At 35.6% G+C, this 9,043-nt stretch overlaps 1 long non-coding RNA gene and 3 other non-coding genes across 4 annotated transcripts in view; 2 read left to right on the top strand and 2 right to left on the bottom strand.

The window, feature by feature from the left end:
* Positions 1-9,043, top strand: part of LOC147952739 (uncharacterized) — a 142,184-nt gene that overhangs the window by 95,621 nt on the left and 37,520 nt on the right. The window lies entirely within an intron of this gene.
* On the bottom strand, positions 493-565 carry TRNAF-GAA (transfer RNA phenylalanine (anticodon GAA)). The gene has a single exon. It is a non-coding gene; the product is annotated as a tRNA-Phe (tRNA).
* On the top strand, positions 2,234-2,306 carry TRNAT-UGU (transfer RNA threonine (anticodon UGU)). The gene has a single exon. It is a non-coding gene; the product is annotated as a tRNA-Thr (tRNA).
* TRNAS-GGA (transfer RNA serine (anticodon GGA)) lies at positions 3,526-3,612 on the bottom strand. The gene has a single exon. It is a non-coding gene; the product is annotated as a tRNA-Ser (tRNA).

Below are 9,043 nucleotides of genomic sequence, written 5' to 3'. Positions count from 1 at the left end.
TAGATGAAACGGAATACCTATTTATAATTAATTCCTAATTATACAAAAGCATTCCAGATAGACTGAGCAAAAAAAGGGTTTCATTTGGATTCCCCTATTTTGAAAATCGCATATTAATTTCCTTCATATGAACAGAAAAATAGGATGACTCAAAGAAGTTCTCTACCAGGAACTTTGTACCGCGCACATTACTTAGCACAACTAGGAAAATAAGATAAGATAAAGATAAGCAAGACTAAAAAAATATTCGTCGGAATAGCGGAATACAAAATTAAGAAACGCAAAAAAATAAAGGGGAATCTCACCCCCTTCTTTATCATAAAGAAAAGATATATTTTAAAACTTCTTTAAAAAGAAAAAGAAGTGCCTCTATATTTATATTATAGATTTATCCACTTAGATGAATAAATATTATTAATGAATATGTATCACAATCCATCTCGAGGTATTTGGATCAATACCTATTCGGTGGATCTTTTTTTTTTTTTTCTCTGCCAGGAACCAGATTTGAACTGGTGACACGAGGATTTTCAGTCCTCTGCTCTACCAACTGAGCTATCCTGACCTTTTCTTGTGCATCATCCTAGTAGAGTATTTGTATCTATGTCAATTAAAAGGACTAAAAATTAATTAAAGTATTTCAAATTTTAAATTTGAAAATGGGGGGGGGTAGTCCTATGCATTGTGCATGGTTTACTTAAATAAAACTTAAAAATAGAGTGAATAACCAAGATTTCTTGCCGATACTCTAATAAAAAAGAAATCTATTCAATGAATAGGATAAGATCCATTGAGTTCTCTTCGCATTCCTTTGTGAAAGAGTAGAATGAGAAAGCTAATGAATCTTAAACCCATTGCATTGATAAAAAGAAAAAAAAGTGCATTGATAAAAAGAAAAAAAAAAAGAGGATAAATAATAATAATATAGTATAGTTAGGGAATAAAAGAGGATTTGGGGATAGAGGGACTTGAACCCTCACAACTTATAAAGTCGACGGATTTTCCTTTTACTAGAAATTTCATTGTTGTCAGTATTGACATGTAGAATGGGACTCTCTCTTTGTCCTCGTCCGATTAATCCACTTTTTTAAAGATCTCGAAAACTTTGAATTTTAATTGAAGAATTTGATTATTCAATATTCGATTGGAGTGGATTCACAATAATGAAAAAAAAAAATTATGATATGAGTTTTTTATTTCATAATCATTATCATTTCTAATTTCATTTTTAAAAAAGATAAAGAACCTATATTATAATTAGAATATAATATGAGTTCTGTGATTAATCGTTTGCTATGTCAGTATCTATACGTGTTTATTAAATGTATAAGGTATAAAACCCCTCTTTCTCTAATTTAGAACTAGAAGGAATTCCACTAACAACACAACGTAATTAACTCGATTCGTTAGAACAGCTTCCATTGAGTCTCTGCACCTATCCTTTTCCTTTGTATTCTAGTTCGAGAACCCCTTGTTTTCTCAAAACACGGATTTGGCTCAGGATTGCCCTTTTTTAATTCCAGGGTTTCTCTGAATTTGGAAGTTACCACTTAGCAGGTTTCCATACCAAGGCTCAATACAATCAAGTCCGTAGCGTCTACCGATTTCGCCATATCCCCATTTCCCTCTTCTTTGAGACCAGGATTCCTTGTGTAATTTCATCCATCTCTTAGTTTTTTTTTTGAATCATTGAGTTCATCACTCAACGTAGTCTAGCAGTTCAGTTCGACTCTATTTGAGAGACCTCGCTTGCTTATTGCAATTCAGAATTGAATTGATTCTATCCTTGATGTATTTGCAATTCAATCCGAATCAATATATCCAAAAGTTTTTATCTCCCCCACCTCCCGTCTTACTTTTTTATAGTATTCAAAATTATACTATAACGCTTGATATTTATTCTTTTTTTCTAATCAGAATTAGCAATTTTATTTACTCTGACTCTATGTTCCCCTTAGTGAAATATTAATCCTCAAATTATTAACAAATAATAAAGTCTATAATGATCGAATGAAAATACCAATAAATTCTATAATTTTATTTTTTAATATCCTATAGTTAAGCATATCAAGCTAACTTTATCTTTAAGAAGTTTTAGTATTTTTTTATTTTTATAAGTATAACTTCAAATTTAGAACTAGTTAATAGCTAAGATTAATAACTAATATCTGAGATTTTACGGATTTCCTATACTATACCTATTTCTATTTGTTACACTATTTCCGTTATGTAAGCCCACTTAGCTCAGAGGTTAGAGCATCGCATTTGTAATGCGAGGGTCATCGGTTCAAATCCGATAGTCGGCTTTTTTTTCTCTATCGATGTTCTACGAACAAGAATCTCTTTTTTTCCGAATTAAATGGAGAATCCAGGATCTTTTATGTTTTTTACCTTACAATTTTGCTAGATACAAAACAATAAAATAAATAATATATATACAAAAAAAAAAGATTTTGATGAAATTCCATTTTTTGGGGTACTTTAGTTGATTTTACTCTGTTTATCCTGTAGTTTAATTCAGTTTTAATTTCGATGTATTCTGTAATGTAAATACAATGAAATTAATTGTGTAAAATGAAATTTCAATAAAATAAAAAAAGGAGTCTTCATGTCCCGTTATCGAGGACCTCGTTTAAAAAAAATACGCCGTCTGGGAGCTTTACCAGGACTCACTAGAAAAACACCTAAATCCGGAAGTAATCTTAAAAAAAAATTCAATTCTGGGAAAAAGGAGCAATATCGTATTCGTCTTCAAGAAAAACAGAAATTGCGTTTTCATTATGGTCTGACAGAACGACAATTACTTAGATATGTACATATCGCTGGAAAAGCAAAAAGGTCAACAGGCCAGGTTTTACTACAATTACTTGAAATGCGTTTGGATAATATCCTTTTTCGATTGGGTATGGCTTCAACCATTCCTGGGGCCCGCCAATTAGTCAACCATAGACATATTTTAGTTAATGGTCGTATAGTCAATATACCAAGTTTTCGTTGCAAACCCCGAGATATTATTACTACGAAAGATAACCAAAGATCAAAAGGTCTGGTTCAAAATTATATTGCTTCATCGGACCCGGGGAAATTGCCAAAGCATTTGGCGATTGACACGTTGGAATATAAAGGACTAGTAAATAAAATCCTAGATAGGAAGTGGGTCGGTCTCAAAATAAATGAGTTGTTAGTTGTAGAATATTACTCTCGTCAGACTTGAACTTAACGAAAAAAGGAAAGGTTCATAGAATTTTCTTCCCCTTCCCCTTTCCCCGAACTAAATCGCCCTAAGACCATTACCATTAATTTGTATTTTCCCATCAACTAGCTAAAATTGATTAACCCTAGGATTAGGATCCTTTTTTCTTTTTTCCTCTATGTGTATTTTACATACCACAGTAATTTGCTATAGAGAATTTCTAATTTCTATTAAATCAAAATAAGATAATATAAGATATTATATTATTGCTGGAAAAAATTGTTATTTGATTTGATACATTGTGATCCTTAACGTTGATGAATTAAGAAAAACGGAAAGAGAGGGATTCGAACCCTCGGTAAACAAAAGTCTACATAGCAGTTCCAATGCTACGCCTTGAACCGCTCGGCCATCTCTCCTACATAACTTATTATGGAAAATAAACTGAGTGAATAGCGAGTTTTCTTATTCCTGCAGTACAGGTACAACCGCAACCACTCGGGGGTTCCATAGTTCTATTGGAAAAATTCCTTTTGATCTAAGTGGAAGGATACAGGATTTTTTACTAGAAATTGCGCTCGCTATAAAATAAAAGTTTTAATTTGGGTTTTCCCGCAACTAAAGAAAAAGAAAATGGAAGAATTCTTCTTATTGCATAATAAAATAAAGAAACCTTAGAATTCCGTTTGCATAAGATACGCTACACCATACTATCGAAATCAAAAATAGGGTATGAGACAATTAATAACTTTGAAAACACGAAATAGTTGATAACATAAGTTGTTGTTCAGAAATAGGAAAGTGGAATGAAATCCAGTCTTAGTCAAATATTTCATATCTCTTCGTGTCCAAGCAGAAGGAAAAGGATACAATTTGAGCTGAGCGGAAAATCCATATCTCTCTTATCCATTTAAAGCATATGGATTTAGAGTAGAGCATATGGATCAATCTATTTATAATTATAAGAATCGAATGTGTTTGTTTTTATGTTATTTTGTGAAGGAATGAAAACAATTCTATATAGAATGGGTTGGGAATTATGCCTAGATCCCGTGGAAATGGAAATTTCATTGATAAGACCTCCTCAATTGTAGCCAATATTTTATTGCGAATAATTCCGACAACCTCAGGAGAAAAAAAGGCATTTACTTATTATAGAGATGGTGCGATTTGACTCTTTTTTTTGCTTTTTTTTAGCCCTACCTATACCTCAGTCTTACGAAAAAGAGAGGGGGGTTGGCATAGAGAGAACCAAATTTGTAAAGCAAACAAACCCACGCTTCGGGAAGGTGAGGCGAACTAACAATTCCTTCCGTCGTGTATCCTCGATTGATGCGGCTTCAGATACTTCAATTGTAGATTTGAGTATTGAGCGAAAGGTTACACCTACAGGATATGGTATGGTATGGATTACAGGCCAATCCTACTCTATTAGTATCCGTAGGCAGCATAGGGGAGAAAAGCACTACACCTAGAAATAGGAATCAACAAGAGAAAAACTTTGTTAGAAATTACCCCTTTCCTGATCGGTATCAGGGCTGGGAAGAATGGTTGGGATAACAAACAACCATCAGGTTTGTACTTTGGATACCCCTATAACCATCAAAGATCGTTGAAGTAGCTAATTCCTCTAAATAGGAGGCGTTGAGAACAAAGAAATTATTGGAGCTATCGTTTTCCTCTAGCATTAATAGAATTCATTGGTGTTAAGAAAAACCTCTTGTGGGAAGGTTGGCTAGAGATTTCTTGGAAAAATACCAGCCCCTTTCGGTTCATAATGAGACGGGACTAATTCTATTTTGATTCTATAGATTATTTCGCTTAGTACTATTATGTACAGAAGGGAGGAGCCGTATGAGATGAAAACCTCATGTACGGTTTTGGAACGGAGATTTTTTGAATAGAATGAACGACCGTAACGGATGTTGGCTCAATCCGAAGGAAATTATGCGGAAGCTTTGCAAAATTATTATGAAGCTACGCGACTAGAAATCGATCCCTATGATCGAAGTTATATACTCTATAACATAGGCCTTATACACACAAGCAATGGAGAGCATACAAAGGCTTTGGAATATTATTTCCGGGCACTAGAACGAAACCCCTTCTTACCGCAAGCTTTTAATAATATGGCCGTGATCTGTCATTACGTGCGACTATCTCCACTATAGAAAGAAAAAAAAAAAAGAGAGGATCAAATTTTCTAGTAAATACTAGAAAAAAAGGGCTTTCTACATAGGGATCGTAAAAACAACGATTTTTCCCTATCAGCTGTAGGAAGGAAGGACACTTCACGAGAATCAAAAAACGAAGAAAGTATGGCCTATACTACTACTCTATGGATAAAGTTTCTCAAATTGATAGAGAAAGCACCGTAAAGATCAATTAGTGAGCGACTGGGTCGATACAACTAAAAAAAACTGCTTACTTATCCCATGATATGGGGCAAAATTTAGGAATCCGCTTATGTAATAGAGCCGATCCACTAAGGGATTAAGCAGCGGTGTAGTATCAGATCCCAAAGATAGTAAGTTCTTTTTTCTTTCTTATGGAAAAAAGTCTTTTTCAAGGATTCTATAGAGATTTCATATATGAAACCGGGATAGTTACCTCTCAGAAAATTTGAACGAAGGCTCTATATCTATCTATGCTTCATTCTTCTGAAGGTGGGAAAAAAGATCAAACTGATTATTGATAAAAATTAGGGTTTGAAACTTAGGTAATTAATTTCTTCTGCTTAACCCAAGAACAAATTGGATCGATTTTTGATAAATCGAATTCAGTTAAGATAGGGGAAATTCAGATAGCAATTTCTGAGCCGTATGAGGTAGGAAACTCTCAAGTACGGTTCTAAGGGAAGGAACTTCCTATTCCGACCGAGGAGAACAGGCCATTCTACAGGGTGATTCGGAAATTGCGGAAGCTTGGTTTGATCAAGCTGCTGAATATTGGAAACAAGCTATAGCGCTTACTCCGGGAAATTATATTGAAGCACAGAACTGGTTGAAGATTACGAAGCGCTTTGAATTTGAATAAGACCATGCTCCTTCTTTTTCATAAAATGGGTGGTTTGGTTGTTGATCCATTAATCAAATAAATTAGGTCGTAAGATCGAATCAAGAATTTCATTATATCCATTTCTTATACCTTCTATTTTATATGATATTTCATAAGAATAAACCATAGGGATAGGGTCTAGAATAGAAGTAATAAAGTGAATAAAAAGAGGGGGCAATCTAAATATTGCTAATATATTAGGACCATCTTATTAATAATTCTAATGAGTTATCTTGGAATTTAGAATCAAATAAAAAACCCTATATTATGCTCAAGGAAAGTAGATATAGATAGGAGCTTATGCCCTCAAAAAAAATACACTAGTTTCTTAAATTAAAAATAAAAAAGATTTTTTTCTTACGTCGAGAAATATTTGTTTTTCAAGATAAACAATGTCCGTTAGGCACCTAATCTTTATGTCATAATAGACCCGAACACTTGCCTCGGATTGACTTCAATATATAATTGCTCCAGTGAATAACTAAAAAAAAAATAGAAGGATGGTAGATAGTAAAGAAAAGAACTAATCACAATATCTATCTTTCAAAATCTATCTTTCAAAATCTATCTTTCAAAATATATATCTTTCAAAGATTCACTAAAAAGACAGTTGGCGGGTCTCTTTGTATGTCTTGTCCGGAAAGAGGAGGACTTAATGATTATTCGTTCGCCGGAACCAGAAGTAAAAATTGTTGTGGATAGGGATCCTGTAAAAACATCTTTTGAGGAATGGGCCAGACCCGGCCATTTCTCAAGAACACTAGCTAAGGGCCCTGATACTACCACTTGGATCTGGAACCTACATGCTGATGCTCACGATTTCGATAGTCATACTGGTGATTTGGAGGAGATTTCTCGAAAAGTCTTTAGTGCTCATTTCGGGCAACTTTCCATTATCTTTCTTTGGTTGAGTGGCATGTACTTTCATGGCGCCCGTTTTTCCAATTATGAAGCATGGCTAAGTGATCCTACTCACATTGGACCCAGTGCTCAGGTAGTTTGGCCTATAGTAGGGCAAGAAATATTGAATGGTGATGTAGGCGGGGGTTTCCGAGGAATCCAAATAACCTCTGGTTTTTTTCAGCTTTGGCGAGCATCTGGAATAACTAGTGAATTACAACTCTATTGTACTGCAATTGGTGCATTGATTTTTGCAGCGTTAATGCTTTTTGCTGGTTGGTTCCATTATCACAAAGCCGCTCCCAAATTGGCCTGGTTCCAAGATGTAGAATCCATGTTGAATCACCACTTAGCGGGATTATTAGGACTTGGGTCTCTTTCTTGGGCGGGGCACCAAATTCATGTATCTTTACCAATTAACCAATTTCTTGACGCTGGGGTGGATCCTAAAGAGATACCACTTCCTCATGAATTTATCTTGAATCGGGACCTTTTGGCTCAACTTTATCCTAGTTTTGCCGAAGGAGCAACCCCTTTTTTCACTTTAAATTGGTCCAAATACGCAGAATTTCTGACTTTTCGCGGAGGACTAGATCCAGTAACCGGTGGTCTCTGGCTGACCGATATTGCGCACCATCATTTAGCTATTGCTATTCTTTTCCTAATCGCAGGTCATATGTATAGGACCAATTGGGGTATTGGCCATGGACTTAAAGATATTTTGGAGGCTCACAAGGGCCCATTTACAGGACAAGGCCATAAGGGTCTTTATGAAATCTTAACAACGTCATGGCATGCTCAATTATCTCTTAACCTAGCTATGCTAGGCTCTACAACCATTGTTGTAGCTCATCATATGTATTCTATGCCTCCCTATCCATACCTAGCTACTGACTATGGTACACAACTTTCCTTGTTCACACACCACATGTGGATTGGCGGATTTCTAATAGTCGGTGCTGCTGCACATGCAGCAATTTTTATGGTAAGAGACTATGATCCAACTACTCGATACAACGATCTATTAGATCGCGTCCTTAGACACCGCGATGCAATCATATCCCACCTTAACTGGGTATGTATATTTCTAGGTTTTCACAGTTTTGGCTTGTACATTCATAATGATACCATGAGTGCTTTAGGCCGTCCACAAGATATGTTTTCGGATACTGCCATACAATTACAACCTATCTTTGCTCAATGGGTACAAAATATCCATGCTACTGCGCCTGGCGTAACAGCTCCTGGTGCAACAACAAGTACTAGCTTAACGTGGGGAGGCGGCGAGTTAGTAGCAGTAGGTGGCAAAGTGGCTTTGTTACCTATTCCATTAGGAACCGCAGATTTTTTAGTCCATCACATTCATGCATTTACCATACATGTGACTGTATTAATACTTTTGAAAGGTGTTTTATTTGCTCGGAGTTCCCGTTTGATACCCGATAAAGCAAATCTAGGTTTTCGCTTTCCTTGCGATGGGCCTGGCCGAGGGGGAACATGTCAAGTATCCGCCTGGGATCATGTTTTCTTAGGTTTATTCTGGATGTACAATGCAATTTCGGTAGTCATTTTCCATTTCAGTTGGAAAATGCAGTCGGATGTTTGGGGTACTATAAGTGATCAAGGGGTGGTAACTCATATTACAGGGGGAAACTTTGCACAGAGTTCCATTACGATTAATGGGTGGCTTCGAGATTTCTTGTGGGCACAGGCATCGCAAGTCATTCAGTCTTATGGTTCTTCATTATCTGCATATGGTCTTTTTTTCTTAGGTGCTCATTTTGTCTGGGCCTTCAGTTTAATGTTTTTATTCAGCGGCCGTGGTTATTGGCAAGAACTCATTGAATCTATCGTTTGGGCTCATAACAAATTAAAAGTTGCTCCTGCTACTCA

This window comes from Triticum urartu, unplaced genomic scaffold, assembly GCF_056163025.1.
Source record: "Triticum urartu cultivar PI428250 unplaced genomic scaffold, HENAU_Tu73 scaffold2, whole genome shotgun sequence".
Taxonomy (NCBI): Eukaryota; Viridiplantae; Streptophyta; class Magnoliopsida; order Poales; family Poaceae; genus Triticum; species Triticum urartu.
The sequence above is the reverse complement of the archived record's forward strand: the minus strand, read 5'-3'. Positions and strand labels throughout refer to the sequence as shown.